At 36.4% G+C, this 18,663-nt stretch overlaps 2 pseudogenes across 2 annotated transcripts in view; both read left to right on the top strand.

The window, feature by feature from the left end:
- LOC311601980 (protein SET-like) overlaps positions 1-18,663 on the top strand; it is a 468,622-nt pseudogene that overhangs the window by 287,362 nt on the left and 162,597 nt on the right. The window lies entirely within an intron of this gene.
- LOC311602364 (RNA-binding protein EWS-like) lies at positions 6,382-8,420 on the top strand (annotated as a pseudogene). The gene is made up of 2 exons: positions 6,382-7,764; positions 8,113-8,420. The product of its transcript is annotated as an RNA-binding protein EWS-like (transcript).

Here is an 18,663-nt window from a genome sequence, read left to right as displayed (position 1 = left end):
ATAATTAAATCTTGGCATATTCTAAGTCACAAAGTTTTGGTTTCATGGAACTTTATATATATTATATACTATAAAATATAATAATCTAATGCTATTTTATATTTCCCACAGTTGTTTCAGGGAATATATTCTAGCCAGTTATGACATATTTGAGATAAAAGAATTTCAAATATCTAATGACCATTAGAATTGGAAAAACATACAAATCTCTTACCCCTCCCATACCAAGCAGATGAACTCTTCCTTTTGTCATTAAAAAAAATTTTGTGAGAACCATCTGTAATGTGATGAAATTTGTTTGTTTCCAAATTTCTTCATTTCCACACAAGAAAATTTCAGGACAGGAATATTTGAACAAATTCACAATATAAGAATGTGGCAAGGCTTCTGGTTGCTATTTAATTCTTCTTTGGTAAAGATCAGACAAATGTTATAAGCTAAATTTTCAAAGTAATTTTTTTCATATTTATAAACTGGTGTTTGTCTGTGAACTAATTTATTATCCTAGAAACTTTAAATACTTTAATCTTATAGTTCAGGAAACATCTAGGCCTTTCACACTGTGATCATGTAGAATACAAATTAAGTTGACATTAAATGACTGCATAATGAAAGCATAGCTGAAGGCTAGTTATGTGCCATAGGAAGTCAGTCAAGGAGGATATTACGAAGTGTTTTCAAATTCTACTATGCTGTATAAGTCATCTTGTTTCATGTTTATACCAACACATTGCACACTCAGTATATATGATTGTGAATTGAATTCTCCAACATAATAAGAAGTCACATTAAGACACTAAGTCATCCAGTAAATACAGTTGGGATTTTGTACTGAGGTAAATTTTCTTTTCTTTTAAAAATGTAGAGTGTGTGTGTGTTTGTGTGTGTGTGTATGTGTGTGATTTCTACATGTATGTGCACTGCAGGAGTATAGTGCCCATGAAGACTGGATTCTTTGAAACCTGAATTACCAATAGTTGTGACCTGTGATGTGTGTGCTTACTATTGAACCTGTTTTCCTCTGTAAGAGCAGAAAGTGTTACAAAACTTTATGCCATTTCTCAAGTACTTATATTGCAGCAATTCTTGATAGCAAGAGTGAATACTTTTCAGGACACACTGTGTAACAGACACTTAAATATGCTAATTGATTTACTTGTACTATCTGCTTAACTTAACTATGGTTTATTTGACTATTATAATACACTGTATTCTTGAGTATTACCTGACAACCCTAGAATAAGTAAAGATGCAGTGAATAGGGTATTTTGTAAATATAAATTTTATTGATTTTTTTAACACACATACAGAATTGTACAGCAGTGTAATTGACAAGAATTATACAAGTATAATTGACAATGACTTCACATTAACATATAAAATGTTATACAGCTTGCAAATAGAGAGGTTGTGTTAAACATTAATTGCTATGGAGAACTGTAATATACAGATTAGCATTCCAGCTCAGAACAGGGCCAACAGATCACAGCAAATGGGCAAATGAGAATAGATAATTTAAAAAGAGGTGGGGACAGAAATAGTTTCTTTAGTAAGGCCAAATTCATTAATTGCTTAGTAAAGAGGAAGGAACTGCTACTTTAAAACATTTATACTGTAACTGTGCTTTATTTTAATGCTTCCTAGGGTAGAAGTAAAATATATGAATGAGTAATAAATTAAATTTACCTCACAATACTGTGATTTTTTTCTGCTATAAAATTAAATCCCAGTCCTTCGTACTAAATATTCTTTAAAATGTATTTGATGGAAAAAATAGAGATGATTCAAATCAAGTAAAGAAAAGTGATAATTTCCCTCTTGATTATAGCACCCTGAGGACTCTGTTCAAGTAAGTACCCCATCATCAGAGTAGTGCCTGTAGATAGCCAATTTTTGGATGAGCCACAAATGGCATTGGCACATAATTATTCTCTATTTTACATCTTTAGAGTAACAAAGAAATCAGTTTTATTCTGATATTTGAATATTTACAAAAGCAATGAGCACTTATTCATCATTAAAAATATTGTATCAGGTTGTGGTGGTTAGCAGAAAGAAAAGTAAATTTAAAGGGCTTAGTCATAAGCTATTTGCTGATTTTAACAAACAGTCTTAGTTGATCTTTTTCTAAAGGATTTTGCTTTGCTTCCATATGTGTTTTTGTATCCATGATATTTATTAAAGCAAAATGGAATAGAATCAGAGAGAATGCCCCCTACGCACATTTATTACTCTTATTTTAGTCTCCATTGTACACTGTGGTTATAACTGAATAGCAGACAAAAATCGCACTGATGAGGTACAATGTTTTGAGGGAAAGCTGGGAGTATATTTCTCTGCATTGTTAGAGGGAAGAAAGTAATCTAATGATCAGTAAGGGATACAAATTTTTCTAGAGTTACACATTTAAAATAGAAATATACTAAACGTTATGTGACTCACATGTATGATATACTTGTTTTAATTCGAATACATTTCACAACATTTTCAGAGTTAGTTTCAGTCTTAAACAGCCTGATTATAATATCTATTCATTATGTCAATCAAATGTTGGGAAGTGCCCACGAAGTATTATGACATTTACAACAGTAGATTTGAATCACCTTTTCTGAATGCAATTGTTCTTGAGATTAGTCAATTCCAGCCACAAGTCAATTATTCCATATGTATATTAGATCATATTTATATTTTAAACTCTGCACGGTTGAGATCATATGCATCCAAACATTATGAGAAAGTAACCTTTTTAAGTCTAAGATATATTTTGATTGGTGGTAAACATGCAGCAATGTTTCATGTAAACAAATTTATGAGGTGGTGGAAAGGATAATATATCTCCTTAAAAGATGGATTTCTCAAGGATATTTGTAAATGTCAGGTTGACTCCTTCATTTACTTGTTATCTACAGAAAGAAAATACACTTTCTGTAGCTGACAAAATATTCTTATAGTTCAAGTTATCTGGAAAGCCCTTTTACAGGTCAGATTGTGTGTTTAAGTCACAGATAATCTGCTCTAGTTGATCTGAGATTACATGTTACAAGAGGCTGTATTTTAACACTAACTTTAGAGATAATTCTAATGCATGACATCAACAGAGTACTTTATAAGAAGTACTTCTTAGGCAGCATCTTCTGACTCCATAATTAGGAGATTAGTTGATGTAATAATAGGCTGAAGAGGCTATGTCGCTCTCATTATCAGAAGCTACTGAACAAATATTTGTACAAATGGTATCACTAACAACATATGGTAGATCAGGAATATTCCTGCCTACTTCTTGAGAAAGGAATTTAATATTCCCAAGAACTATATATATTTTTTGCAGATCTTTTTTCCATACATTTGAAAACTTCAGGTCATGCATGTATAGTACAACAGTATTAAAAATTATAGACTAGATCATTCTGTACATCATTATGACTGGTGCTATAAAATAGAACGTTTCATTATAATGACTTCTAAAAAATGATCTCTCCCCTTTAGCTTCCAGAATAAAAATCAGTTCATTTATCACTTAATCAGAACAGCAGTTTTATATTTTCATTTTTTTTAGTGTAGTAAAAATTTTAATGATGACTCATACTGAACATGTCTCATGCAAGTCATATGACATTTAAAACATTGTTGCATAAGGTCTTTCTACAATATATATTCACTTAGATACCTTTAGACTGTAATGGGAGACAAATATACAATAAAATGGTAAAGTAGTGTTATCATTTGTCAGAGCAAAAACATACTTATCGACCAAGGAGTTGGTGTAATATACCTAGCGATTTTGAAAATGAGGTGTTAAAGAAAATAGAATATAATGAGTCATAGAGAGATGTAAAGCTTAGATTTTTTTCAGATAAAATGATGAAAGGCCTTTTTATCGGGAATGAAAGACTACACAGACTAGGAACATATTTGATAAGATCAGCATCCTCAGGTGAGAACATTTCTGAGGGAGAAAGCCAAAGAAAACATAAGCCATGAAGAAAAAAAATTAATGGATCTGAGTTTCCCTAAGCAATTATGGAAATTCTACATTTTTAGGTAAAGTGTTGTGTCCCAGGCTTACTCAAAAGTGAAACAGGATCAAAAATTAGAGAAAGACATGGGAAGTGATAAGTAATCTCATCACGGTACAGTTTGTACAATGAGAGAGTTTTAAAACTTAGAATCAACAATAAGGGAAAGGTTAAGCAAAGCTTCATGAAGAAGGTTTCTGAATGCTGATAAAAATTTATAAACATGCAGTGTTTGAGAAAGGACATGAATATAGCACTGTAACTAGGTATACCTGGTATATATGTGAGCCAAAGGCTGTAAGAATAGGACCCATAAGAGTTAAATTTGGGGAAGTGAAAAAGATTAGTAACAGGTTACTTTAAAAGTTTCAGATGATGTTGTGAGCCTTGCCTTGGGCCTCTTGTATTCAGAAATGTTAGTAGATTATATACAGGATCCACTACTACTACTACTACTACTACTACTACTACTACTACTACTACTACTATTACTACTATTATTATTAACAAGAAATATTCATATATAGCTTCTAATGAGCAAATGACTGAATTGTCTCTCCTCCTCTCTTTTCGGACTTCACTTTTTTGTAATTTTTTCTCTTGAGAGAAATAGTCTATTCATTCTTTTTTCCTAGAACTCCTTATACATACTGTGGTAGTCTTGTTTTTTTTTTTTTCTTTTTTGTGTTTTTTTTTTACAAATGCATATGGAATTTACTTATTTATACTAAACTACATAAATAAGAGCATTTATAAAACAATCAGTAAAGCAATATATAAAAGTTCTATTCAAATTATTCTTTCTAATATTCTGGGCATGTCCTTTCTTATTTTCATAGATTGTTTTTCTCCAGGCAAATTAATACTTGCTAAAGAAATGCCAAGGGATCATTCTGTTTCCAAACTTTTTGCAAACATCAACCATAGAGTCATAGAGACAGCATCCTCAGACTGATTAATACAACAACAACAAATCCAGAGCACGGCAGATGATTTCACTAACACAGCAAGGGAACACTTTCCAGCTAAGCTTTAACACTCAGTAAAATTATTTAAGTAAGTGGCACTTCTTTTACCTGTATTAAACTATCTTTGGTTTAAGATACACTTGATATATCACCTCCTAACACCCTCATGCTGTGATTCTTTCTTTTCTGCACTCTAAACCACTTTCATTCTGTTTTTCTATCCTTGTGTAGCAATAAACTTGTCTTCTTACCTTATTCATTTGCTGGCCCTCAAACAATCAAGAAATATTGTAAAAACTTCATATAATGTTGAGGACAGATGTTATAATCCTTATTCTGGTATTGCATATGCCTAGAGGAAACAGGAAAATGCTTAAAATGGTTCCAGCTAATTTCAAAGAGAAAGGCATAAACTGCTGCCTAAAGCAGAAGGCTGGAGAAGACTGCGGATGTCATCACAAGCAGCTGTTCTCATCCAAAACAGGAGAGTGAGGAAGAACTCAGTTTCCAGCTGGGGAGCGGAAGTGGAAAGATTCAATACATAATTTTGATTAAAATCTTTCTTCTGCAACTCTCCCACATATTTCTCATAAACACTTTCCAATTTTAGTCTCAAATAAGAGTCAGTGTGGTTTGGTAAGGAAACACACACACACACACACACAATAACTGGGACTATCAGTTTTAGATATGTGCAAGATTATTAATGATATTAGCCAAAAATTCCTTATGTGTGTTACAGGATGCTCATTTGAGGAGAAAGTACAAATTCTGAGTCAATTTTGGAATTCTTTTTGAAAAAGAAAATAATTTCCTTATCTCTGATCTATGTATGTTATGTAATTTCATAAAGAATATCACATGTTTTATTTTAAATAAACAAAGAATTTTAACCAACAGTTAGGAAGTAGCAGATGGCATATATTAATAAGTATACAGTTTGGAGAATAATGTTTGTGAAGTTAAATCTTCACAGGAAGATATTTGCAGGACACATGTGGTTGTCAAGTGCCACCAAAATGATATGTTTTAAAGCACAACATAGAGAAATTTTTGAAGGAATTAAGTTAATATATGATTAAACAAGTTTAAATAGTAAAAGCTTCATATGAAAGACAGAAAAATAGTAAAATCTATACATAAAGATGATGAATAATTTGAGTGTAAAAGTTTAAGTTCACTATCATAGCTCAATGATATACTGAATAATCAGAAATGATATTACATAGTAAAAAATGTAACTAAAATCTCTCTGAATATAGAAATTTTAATATTCAATAAAAAGAATAAACTTGACCAAAAATTATCTTGTATAAGAAATGAAAATTAGAGTGAGGCACCTAGGAGGAACGCTAGAGTGTGACAGACATTTAGAGAATGAGGAGTAAGGAGAGAAAATGGTGTTCACGGATTACAGTACATACAGCCAAGCTGCAGCGCAGAAGGGTTAAAGTGGTTACATTGCCCAGCCAACTCAAGGATATGCAGACTACCCAGCTATATGGGCAACAAAGCTATGGAACCTATGGACAGCCTAATGATGTGAGCTATACCCAGGCTCATACCACTGCCACCTATGGGCAGACTGTATATCTGACTTCTTACTGACAGCATCCCACTGGTTATACCAATCCAACTGCCCCCCCCCCCCACAGGCCAGGCATACCGCCAGCCTGTCCAAGGATATGTCACTGGTGCTTATGACACCACCACTGCTACAGTCATCACAACCCAGGCCTCATATGCAGCTCAGTCTGCCTATGGGACCCAGCCTGCCTACCCAGCCTATGACCAGCAGCCAGCAGTCATACAGCACCTACAAGACCACAGGATAATGACAAGCCCGCTGATACTAGTCAACTTCAGTTTCGCAAAGGGGCTTATAACCAACTCAGCCTAGAATATGGGACAGAGTAACTACAGTTATCTCTGGGTACCTGGGAGCTACCCAGGGTAGCCAGTCACAGCACCTCCATCGTATCCTCCTACTAGCTACTCCTCTTCACAGCCGACTAGTTAAGATCAGAGCTGTTACTCTCAGCAGAACACCTATGGGCAGCTAAGCAGCTTTGGACAGGAGAGTAGCTATGGTCAACAAAGCAGCTATGGGCAGCAGCCGCCCACTAGTTACCCCCGTCAGACTGGATCCTACAGGCAGGTTCCAAGTCAATATAGCCAACAGACCAACAGCTACAGGCAGCAGAGTTCATTCCAACAGGACCGTCTCAGTAGCATGGGTGTTTATGGGCAGGGGTCGGGAGGATTTTTCAGACCAGGAGAGAACCGGAGCATGAGTGGCCCTGATAACCGGAGCAGGGGAAGAGGGGGATTTGATCAAGGAGGCAGGAGCCATAAGCAGAGGTGGGCTGATGGAGGATGTGGTGGAATGGGTGCTGGAGAGTGAAGTGGCTTCAATAAGCCTAGTGGACCCATGGATGAAGGAACAGGTCTTGATCTAGGCCCTCCTATATATCCCGATGTAGACTCTGACAACAGTGCAATTTATGTGGAAGGATTAAATGACAGTGTGACTCTGGGAAATCAGGCAGATTTCTTAAAGCACTGTGATGTTGTCAAGATGAACAAGAGAACTGGGCAACCCATGGTCCATATCTACCTGGATAAGGAGACAGGAATTCCTAAAGGTGACGCCACAGTGTCCTATGAAGATCCGCCAACTGCCAAGGCTGCCGTGGAATGGTGTGATAGGAAAGATTTTCAAGGAAGCAAACTTAAAGTTTCTCTTGCCAGAAAGAAGCCTCCAAAGAACAGCATGTGGGGTGGCATGCCACCTCATGAAGGCAGAGGGATACCACCACCACTTCGAGGATGTCCTGGTAGCCCAGCAAGTCCTGGAGCAACCATGGGTCGCATGGAAGACTGTGGAGGAGACAAAGGAGGCTTCCCCCAAGAGGGCCCTGGGGTTCAGGAGGGCATCTTTCTCAGAGAGTAACTGTCCAACACTGAGCTGGAGACTGGCAGTGTGCCAAGCCGGGCTTTCGAAACCAGAACTTCACCCAGAGAACAGAATGAAACCAGTGTAAGGCCTAAGCCCTAAGACTTCCTCCCACCACCCTTCCCACCTCCAGGTGGTGATTGAGGCCTAGGCGGCCCTGGTGGCATGCTAGGAGCAAGAGGTGGACTTATGGACCATGACAGTCCTAGAGGAATATTCACAGGTGGCAGAGGTAGAGACAGAGGTGGCTTCCAAGGTGGCCATGGCATGGACATAGGTGGCTTTAGTGGAGGAAGACAAAGTTGTCCTGGGGGGGGACCTCCTGACCTTTGATGGAAGAGATGAGAGGAAGAAGAGGCAGACATGGAAAAATGGATAAAAGTGAGCACCTTCAAGAAAGCAGAGACCGGCCTTACTAGAGATCTGCAAAGCTGTATTGACCACTAAATTTATTTTTTTCTTTCATTTTTTAAATTTAATTTTATGATTTTATTTTATTTTTACATATACATTTATATTATTACACATATATACAATAGATTACCTAGAGCAAGAAGAACCATGACCCAATCAGCAATTATATAAATGTTGCATTCTTAGTGTTTTGGCTATTTGTATTTGACAGCCTTGAAGAAAACATCTTTCTATCTTGGTGCGTCTAAAATTCTGAATGTAAATTAATCTCCATAACATTTTGTCATTATCAACTTAAAACATCTATCTAGACCTAAAAACATCTTAACCCCTAAACAACAAAGCTTCATTGTAAAACTAAGCCACCTGGTCTTAAACTCCATTAGAGACTTGAGAAGGAATAAATTTGATTACCTAAGTATGCCAGAAGTGCAGGTTAGTAACTTTCCAAATGAGAAGATGACAGAGACAGTTTGCTACCTGAGTGGTCACCCAAAACTCTTTATAATATTAGAACATCTTCTTCAACTTTCTGGTCCAATATCTCCGATGTACATTTTTGTGAGGCAGGAACTATTAGGGCTATATAATGTAATGCTTGTGAGATATGTGCTTTCAGAACAAAAGAACCAGACACTGACATTAGATCAGACCTGACAGGATGCATTCCTCGCTGCCTACTGGATATTGACATCCTGTTTGGAGAAAGAGGTTGAAAAGAAAGAAGGGAGAATATAGAAATATATAGGGAAGATAGAACAAAAAGTAGATTAGTGAATCTACTCCTCAATTTAATGCCTCTATTGTCACTCACAAGATATTTTTAATTCATTGGTATAGAATTTTGTATATAGATGCAAAATAAGTTCTAGATACAGTGGTATATAATTCAAATGTAAGATTATTCTTCACACATTATATATATATATATATATATATATATATATATATATATATATATATATATATACTAATATGAGTTACTGTACCTGTATAACTCAACTATAATACAAGGTTTACTTCCATGCTTTCAAAGTGCTATAGAAAGCTATTTAGGAGAAATAAATTATACAAATTACCTGTTAGTAGTTTAAATCTTGGTCATGTCAATTGCTAGTCTACTTTTATCACAAGAATATACATCTTAGGTACAGCAGATAGATATGACTCTTTAGAAAGATATGGTCTTCAAAAATCCCAGAGACATGCTGAATACGGAATTTATAAATGTTTTTATTACTTTAAAGATTCATTGACAATGAAACATGTTAAATCCTGGCAACACCCAGCCTACCTCAAAGAAGATGATGAGCATTAAAGAACCTCTTTGTGGAGATGGCTTCAAATGTGGCAAATAAGCCATTGGGCAAAAATGTCCTCGTTTCTACCACAGACAGAATTCTGTCTAAAAAATGGGCAAACTTGAATGCAGCAGAGTTGACAGCCAAACTCTGCAAGACAGGGTAAGCATGTCCAGATTTATTTTTTAAACCAGAAAAAGTTTTAAGTATATAATTCCATATTTATAATGTTGGACACAACATTATGACTGTTCCTTGTCTATTCTTTAGTATTTTCACCATTTGTGAAGAAACATTAAAACAAGTTAAGTGGTAGTATGCTGAGTTTTTGGTTTTTTTCCCTTTTAAAGATTTTTAAGACTTAACAATGTGACTTGATAGCTTGTGACCATATAGTGAGGGAGGAGGTGCCCCTCGGTCTTAGACCTAGGGGAGGGGAATAGGGTGAAAGCGGGAGAGAGGTAGGAATGGTATGATACAACTGATGGGATAACAATTGAGTTACAATCAGAATAAATTAATTAAATAAAAAAGTTGCAGAAAAAAAAAGACATGACTATAGGAACCCCTTGTGAGCATGTTCAGTATCATTGTGGAGAACCTAGAGGGCCTCTGATTATAACAATGTTCATGGTTGTGATTTTTTTAATTCCATATGCTTATAAAAATAAATTTATATAATTCCTCATTGTGTCATAGTTCTTCCTGCCATAGGTAATCTATTGTATATATGTGTAATAATATAATGTATATGTACAAAAATGAAACAATTTTAAAAAGAAAGAAAAATAGAAAACTATATAGTCAAGAAACTTCACAATGTAATTCTTATCACCAATAATCAAGAAGCTAAAATTGAAACAGAATTTAACTATTCTAAAGAATATTGTTTTTATCTTTTGACACTTGTAGCTTCATATTTTGTTAAGTTTTGGAGAAGTTCATGTAAGGTGCTGAGAAGTATATGCTTTTGTGTTTGGGTGAAAAAGTTTGTAGATATGTGAAAGAGAGTATGTGTGGAAGGGTTATAAAAGACTGGAGGGACAAAGAAGAAATGGAAAATGATATAATTATATAATAACATCAAAAATAAAATAAAGGTTAATGAATTTGTATGTGTAAATATGGAGCACATTTAAAAAGACACAAGTATCATCATGAATCGACAATAAAAAGGTGCCAAAAAAATGCATTAGAGAAGCAAGGACAACCTCTTTGACACACGTGGTTGAGGAAACTGGATATTCATGTTCAGAAGATCAAAACTTGACTACTCCTGAGTATATCTTTAAACACAATGAAATAAGCATAGAATAGATACATGAACACTCATGTTTGAGTAAAAGTATAGAACTGATCAGATGGTACAGGGAATAAAGATCCTTGAAGTCAAGCCTCATTTCTAAATTCTTGGAACTAACATGATAGAAAAATGGCCTTTGGCTTCCATATGTGTTTAGCATCACATACACAGAAAATGCATATGTGTACATGCAAACATGTTTTCACACATGTGCGTGCGTGCGCGCGCCCGCGCGCGTGCGCACACACACACACACAGTTGTAATTTCCATTTCCTTCCTAATTGAAACACTTGCTCCTAGAGGTAGTGGGAAGCTCATGATATCCAGGAGGTAAACAAAACTTTGCAAACAGAGGAAGGGGTTGTAGGCTATCCTGATGAAACCTGATAGGCTGTGGCCAGACAGTGGAGGAACAGGGCATTCACTATCAGAGGTATAAGGGAGAATAGGGAAGAAAAGGCAGGGAAGGTGGGGTTGGGAAGATAAGGTGATAGAAGGACAGAAAAAAAAGAGACTAGATCAGTTTACCATATATTCATATTAGCAATATTACTATGTGTCCAAATCATTTCAGTAACTAACATCTCTTAAAATTATAATAACATGACTTAATAAATAGAATGAATATAATAGTCTGAAAACATAGTTCACTTTCATTTTGCAGGTAAATATATTTTTACTTATTTAACCATCATACAACCTGATCCCATCCCCCACCTCCTCTTTTTCCAGTCTCACCCTCATGCTCTGCTCCCCCCATTCCTCCTCCTTCTTCTCAAAGAGACACTCCCAAGTTACCCATCCACATTGGTGCTTCAATTTGAAGTAGGACTAAGCACATCCTCTCCCACTGAGGCCTCCCTCACAAGGCAGTCTGGCGAGGGGAAAATGATCCAGATTCAGGCAACAGAATCAGAGATAGCATTGACAAGGTGGACATTTGCTGTATATGTATAGGGGACTTAATTCCAATACATGAATGCTCTTAGTCTGGTGGTTCAGTTTTGTGTACCCCTATGGGCCCAGGTTACTTTATTCTGTAGGTGTTGTGGTATCTTTGACCCCTGTGACTCCCTGTATCCTTCCTCCCACTCTTCCACAAACTCTCTGAACTCTGCCTGTTCTTTGACTGTGGATCTCTGCATCTGTTTCCATCGGCTGATGGATGAAGCCTGTCAGAGGACAATTATGCTAGCCATCCTGTCTGTAAGCATAGTAGAGTGCCATTAATAATGAAAGAGGTTGACTCTCTCCCATGTGGTGGTTCTCAAGTTGGACCAGTCATTTGTTTGCTTCCTCAATCTCTCCTATATCTCAATCACTACATTTCATGTAGGTAAGACAAATCTAGGGTTGAAGATTTTATGGGTAGGTTGGTATCTCCTTCCCTCCATTGGAAATCCCACATGGCTATGGAAGTGGCAGCTTAAGGCTCCATATCACCCACTGCTAGAAGTCTTGGCTAAGGTCACACCCATAGACTTCCTAGAGCCCCCTCTATCCTACAGATGCCCCCCACCAATTTCTAGGGATCAGTTGTGGGCAGAGATGGGTTAGGCTTGAGAGAGAGAACATACTGTACTTTAAGTGACTAATTAACTTCTACAGTCTCAAGAAATATTATGGGAGATATACTATAGTTTCAGAAACAAAGAATTTTAATACTCATGGCATAGCAAATATTGCGAACTTCATATTCATATACCTTCATCTTCCTGCAGACGATATGTAGATAAACCTCTTCAACACTGCACTGATCATAGGCTTGTACTATAGCTTAGAAACCTGAATACTTGTAGGTAAATCTGCTTGAATTTTGCCCTGGATGTTGAAATTACAAGTGTTATGGTACATCTAGATAAGAAATAAACTTTTATCTTTGTTCTGTAGTGAGACCTTTCCACTTTTTAGATTATTTCCTTTAAATATATCAGTGAAAAAGAATTTTCAACCAAAGGCTGTCTCTCCAGACTGGTAAAAAGTTATATCCGAGCTTTACGGATTTTGATATGATTTTGGTATGTGCCAAATTTTAAAATGGTTGATCCACTAAAGTAGCTAGTCTGCTTCATATATTTAAAAGAATTTTTATCTATTCTCTTTGTTTCATATATCACTAAATTAAGGCTACTGAAAAATGGTTTTAAGCTTTAAAATAAACAACCTACTCTTTTGACCTTAACTGTTTTCCTCACTCCTCACTCCACCACAAATTAGAGAATCTAATGAGTTAAAAGAATAATATTAACAGTCATCACTTAAGTTAAAAAGTATCTTATCATTTTAGTTGCTAGATTACTTCAATAATATGTTATTACATATTTGTCCTTAATTAAATACTGAGATTTTAAGAGAAAATATTATATCAGAATTTATATATTTTAACATAATAACTACAAAGCTAAATTTTTTCTCCTTTATTAATTTATACTTGTTACATCTCAATGGTTATCCCAGCCCTTGTATCCTCCCATTCTTCCCTCCCTCCCATTTTCCCCTTATTCCCCTCCCCTATGACTGTTCCTGAGGGGGATTTCCTCCCCCTGTATATGTTCATAGGGTATCAAGTCTCTTCTTGGTAACCTGCTGTCCTTCCTCTGAGTGCCACCAGGTCTCCCCCTCCAGGGGACATGGTCAAAGGTGAGGCACCAGAGTATGTGAGAAAGTCATATCACACTCTCCACTCTACTGTGGAGAGTGTTCTGTCCAATGGCTAGATCTGGGTAGGGGTTTAAGGTTTACGGCCTGTATTGTCCTTAACTGGTGCCTTAGTTTGAGCGGGACCCCTGAGTCCAAATCTGCCTATCATAATGTTCTACTTGTAGGATTCTAGGATCCTCTGGATCCTTCTACTTTGCCATTCTCCCATGATTCTCTCATCTAGAGTCCCATTAGAATGTCCTCCCCTCTGTCTCAGTTTCATGGTAAGTGAGGACTTTGGTGGGACATGCCCCTTGGGCTAATGTACAGATATAATTGAGTATATAACATTTGAGTCTTTCTGCTTCTGGGTTAACTCATTCATTATGATCATTTCTAACTCAATCCATTTATCCACACATTTCGGGAATTCCTTGTTTTTAATAGCTGAGTAGTATTCCATAGTGTATATGTACCACAGTTTCTTTATCCATTTTTCTAATGATGGACACTTAGGCTGTTTCCATGATCTGGCTATTATGAATACGGCTGCTATGAAAATGGTTGAGAAATTTTCATGTTGTATGCTGGAGCATCTTCTGGGTATATTCCAAGGAGTGGAATAGCTGGGTCTTGAGGAAGCCCTATTCCCATTTTTCTGAGATAGCACCAGATAGATTTCCAAAGTGGCTGTACTAGTTTGCATTCCCACCAGCAATGAAGGAGTGTTCCTCTCTCTCCACATCCTCACCAGCATGTGGTGTCGCTTGAGTTTTTTATCTTAGCCATTCTGATGGGTATAAGATGGAATCTCAGAGTTGTTTTGATTTGCATTTCCCTGATGATTAAGGAGGTTGAGCATTTCTTTTAGTGTTTCTCAGCCATTTGATATTCCTCTGTTGAGAATTCTCTGTTTAGTTCCAAGCTCCATTTCTCAATTGGGTTATTTGGTTTGGTGGTGTTTAATTTCTTGAGTTCTTTATATAATTTGGATATTAGACCTTTGTCAGATGTAGGGTTGGTGAAGATCTTTTCCCAGTCTGTAGGCTGTCGCTTTGTTCTCTTGACAGTGTCACCTGCCTTACAGAAGCTTCTCAGCCTCATGAGGTCCCATTTATTAATTATTGATGTTAATGTCTGGGCTGTTGGTGTTCTGTTCAGGAAGTTGTCTCCTGTGCCAATATGTTCCAGGCTCTTTCCCGTTTTTTCTTCTAAGTGACTTAATGTCTCTGGATTTATGTTGAGGTCTTTAATCCACTTGGATTTGAGACTTGTACAGGGTGACAAATATGGGTCCAGTTGCATTTTTTTTACACATAGACATCCAGTTATACCAGCACCATTTGTTGAAGATGCTATCCTTTTTCCATCGACTAGATTTGGCTTCATTGTCGAAAATCAAGCGACCATATGTGTGTGGATTCATATCTGGGTCTTCGATTCGATTCCACTGATCAAGCAGCCTGTTGCTGTGCCAGTACCATGCTGTTTTAATTACTATTGCTTTATAGTACAGTTTGAGATCAGGTATGGAGACTCCTCCGGAGTACCTTTTATTGTACAAGATTGTTTTAGCTATTCTGGGTTTTTTGTTTTTCCATATGAAGTTCAGAATTGAATTTTCAATGTCTTTAAAAAATTGTGTAGGTATTTTGATAGAGATTGCATTGAATCTGTAGATTGCTTTTGGTTGGATGGCCATTTTTACTATGTTAATTCTCCTGATCCATGAGCAAGGAACATCATTCCATCTTCTCATGTCATCTTCAATCCCTTTCTTTAGAGTTTTGAAATTTTTTTCAAACAAGTCCTTCACTTGCTTAGTTAGAGTAACTCCTAAGTATTTTATATTGCTTGTGGCTAATGTGAAGGGTGTAGTTTTCCTAATTTCTTCCTCTGCAAGCTTGTCATTTGTGTTTAGGAAGGCTACAGACTTTTTTGAGTTAATTTTGTATCCAGCCAATTTGCTGAAGGTGTTTATCAGCTGGAGGAGTTCTCTGGTGGAATTTTGAGGGTCACTTATGTACACTATCATATCATCTGCAAATAGGGATAATTTGACTTCCTATTTTCCCATTTGAATACCCTTGATCTCCTTTTGTTGTCTTATTGCTCTAGCTAGAACTTCGAGTACTATACTGAAGAGATATGGAGAGAGTGCCTTGCCTTCTTCCTGATTTTAGAAGAATTTTCTTGAGTATCTCACCATTTACTTTGATTTTGGCTATTGGCTTCCTATATATAGCCTTTATTATGTTGAGGAAAGTGCCTTGTATTCCCAATCTCTCTAAAACCTTAAACATGAATGGGTGTTAGATTTTATCAAATGCTTTCTCTGCATCTAAAGAGATGATCATGTGGTTTTTTATTTTCAGTTTGTTTATATGGTGGATTACATTGATGGATTTCCATATATTAAACCATCCCTGCATGCCTGGAATGAAGGCTACTAGGTCATGATGAATGATATCTTTGATGTGTTCTTGTATTCGTTTTGCAAGTATTTTATTTAGTATTTTTGCATCGATGTTCATAAGAGAAATTGGCCTGAAATTCTCTTTCTTTGTTGAGTCTTTGTAAGGTTTATGTATCAATGAGACAATGGCCTCACAGAATGAATTTGGTCATGTTCCATCCCTTTCTATCTTTTGGAGTAGCTTGAAGAGTATCGGTATTAGCTCACCCTTGAAGGTCTGGTAGAATTCTGCACTGAAACCATCTGCTCCTGTGCTTTTTTTGGTTGGAAGACTATCAATGGTTGCTTCAATATCTATAGGGGAAATGGGACTATTTAGCTTCTTTATCTTTTCTTCACTCAACTTTGGCAATTGAAATTGATCAAGAAAATCGTCCATTTCCCTTAGTTTTCAAATTTTGTGACATATATGCCTTCAAAGTAGGATCTTATGATTCTTTGTATTTCTTCAGTGTCTGTTGTTGTGTCTCCCTTTTCATTTCTGATTTTGTTGATTTCAATACTGTCTCTCTGCCTTTTAGTTAGTTTGGCTAATGGTCTGTCTATCTTGTTGACTTTCTCAAAGAACCAGCTCTTGGCTTTGTTGATTATTTGGACTGTTTTCTTAGTTTCTAATTGGTTAATTTCACCTCTGAATTTGATTATTTCCAGACTTTCTATATTGATTATTTCTACTCCTTTTGGGTGTTTCTGCTTCTTTTTTTTCTAGGGCTTCCAGTTGTGTCGTTAAGGTGCATATGTGCGATGCTTCCAATTTCTTTTTAAAGGCACTTAGTGCTATGCATTTTTCTCTTAGCACTGCTTTCAATGTATCCTACAAATTTGGGTATGTTGTTCCTTCATTTTCATTGAATTTCAGAAACTTTTTGATTTCTTTCTTTATTTCTTCCCTTACCCAGGTGTCATTTAGCAGAGAGTTGTTTAGTTTCCACATACGTGTGGGATTTTTGTTATTTCTGTTGTTGTTGAATTGCAGCCTAAGCCCATGATCACCTGATAGGATACAAGGTATTATTTCAATCCTCTTGTGTTTGTTGAGGCTTGCTTTGTGACCTACGATGTGATCAATTTTGGAGAAGGTTCCATGGGGTGCAGAGAAAAAGGTATATTCTTTCTTGTTTGAGTGAAAGGTTCTATAGATATCTGTTAGATCCATTTGACCCATGGCATTGGTTAATGATGTTATTTCTCGGCTTAGTTTCTGTTTCAATGACTTGTCCTTCAGTAAGAGTGGGGTGTTGAAGTCTCCCACTATTATTTTGTGGGGATCGATGTGTGGTTTAAGCCTTTTTAGCAGATCTTTTACAAATGTGGGTGCCCTTGTATTGGGAGCATAGATGTTCAGAATTGTGATGTCATCTTGGTTGACTTTACCTTTGATGAGTATGAAGTGTCCATCCTCATCCCTTTTGATTAATCTTGGTTGAAAGTCTATTTTGTTCGATATTAAAATGGCTACGCCTGCTTGCTTCTTGTGACCATTTGCTTGGAATATCTTTTTCCAACCTTTTATCCTGAGGTAATGCCTATCATTATGGGTGAGATGTGTTTCTTGAATGCAGAAGATTGTTGGATCCTCTTTATGAACAGTTAGTCTGTGTCTTTTTATTGGTGAATTGAGACCATTGATGTTGAGAGATATTAATGACCAGTTACTGTTAAGAGTCTTAATTTTGATGTTGGTTCCAGTCGAGCATTTGTGTAGTTGTGTTTTTGCCATGGTATAGTGACCTATTTCCTGAGTAGTTTTGGTTGTAGCTTGATTCTTTGGGATGGAGTTTTCCTTCTAGTACCTTCTGTAAAACTGGGTTTGTGGATAGGTACTGTTTGAATTTGGTTTTGTCATGGAATATTTTGTTTTCTCCATCAATGATTATTGATAGTTTTGCTGGGTAAAGTAGTCTGGCCTGGCATCTGTGGTCTCTTAGGGTTTGCAGGATCTCTGTCCAGGCCCTTCTGGCTTTGATGGTCTCTGCTGAGAAGTCAGGTGTAATTCTGATAGGTTTGCCATTAAATGTTATTTGGCCCTTTTCCCTTGCAGCTTTTAATATTTTTTCTTTGTTCTGTATGTTTTGTGTTTTGACTATTATATGACGGGCAGTTTTTCTTTTCTAGTCAATTCTATTTGGTGTTCTGTATGCCTCTTGTATGTTTATAGGCATCTCTTTCTTTAGATTAGGGAAATTTTCTTCTATGATTTTGTTGAGAATAATTTCTTGGCCTTGGAGTCTGATATCCTCTCTTTCTTCAATGCCTATTATCCTCAGATTTCTTCTTTTCATGGTGTCCTTAATTTCTTGGATGTTTTGTGTCAGGAGTTTTCCAGATTTGGCATTTTCTTTAATGATTGCTTCAACATCTGTGATTGTATCTTCTAGAACTGAGATTCGTTCTTCCATCTCTTGGATTCTGTTAGAAAAGCTCACTGTTTTTGTTGGGTAACTTCCAGAGTTGGGTGGAGTGAGTCTGATGATAGATTCACTTGTTTTCTCACGATTTCCGTATTCTGGAAGCCCTGATATTTCACTGGTGTGGATGTCAGGAGGTTAGCCCTATCGTTTTGGGCTCTCACAGCCAGTGATCCTCAG

Source organism: Acomys minous, assembly GCF_964271855.1.
Source record: "Acomys minous genome assembly, chromosome: 7".
In the NCBI taxonomy this organism is placed as follows: domain Eukaryota; kingdom Metazoa; phylum Chordata; class Mammalia; order Rodentia; family Muridae; genus Acomys; species Acomys minous.
This window is presented reverse-complemented; position numbering and strand designations above follow the sequence as displayed.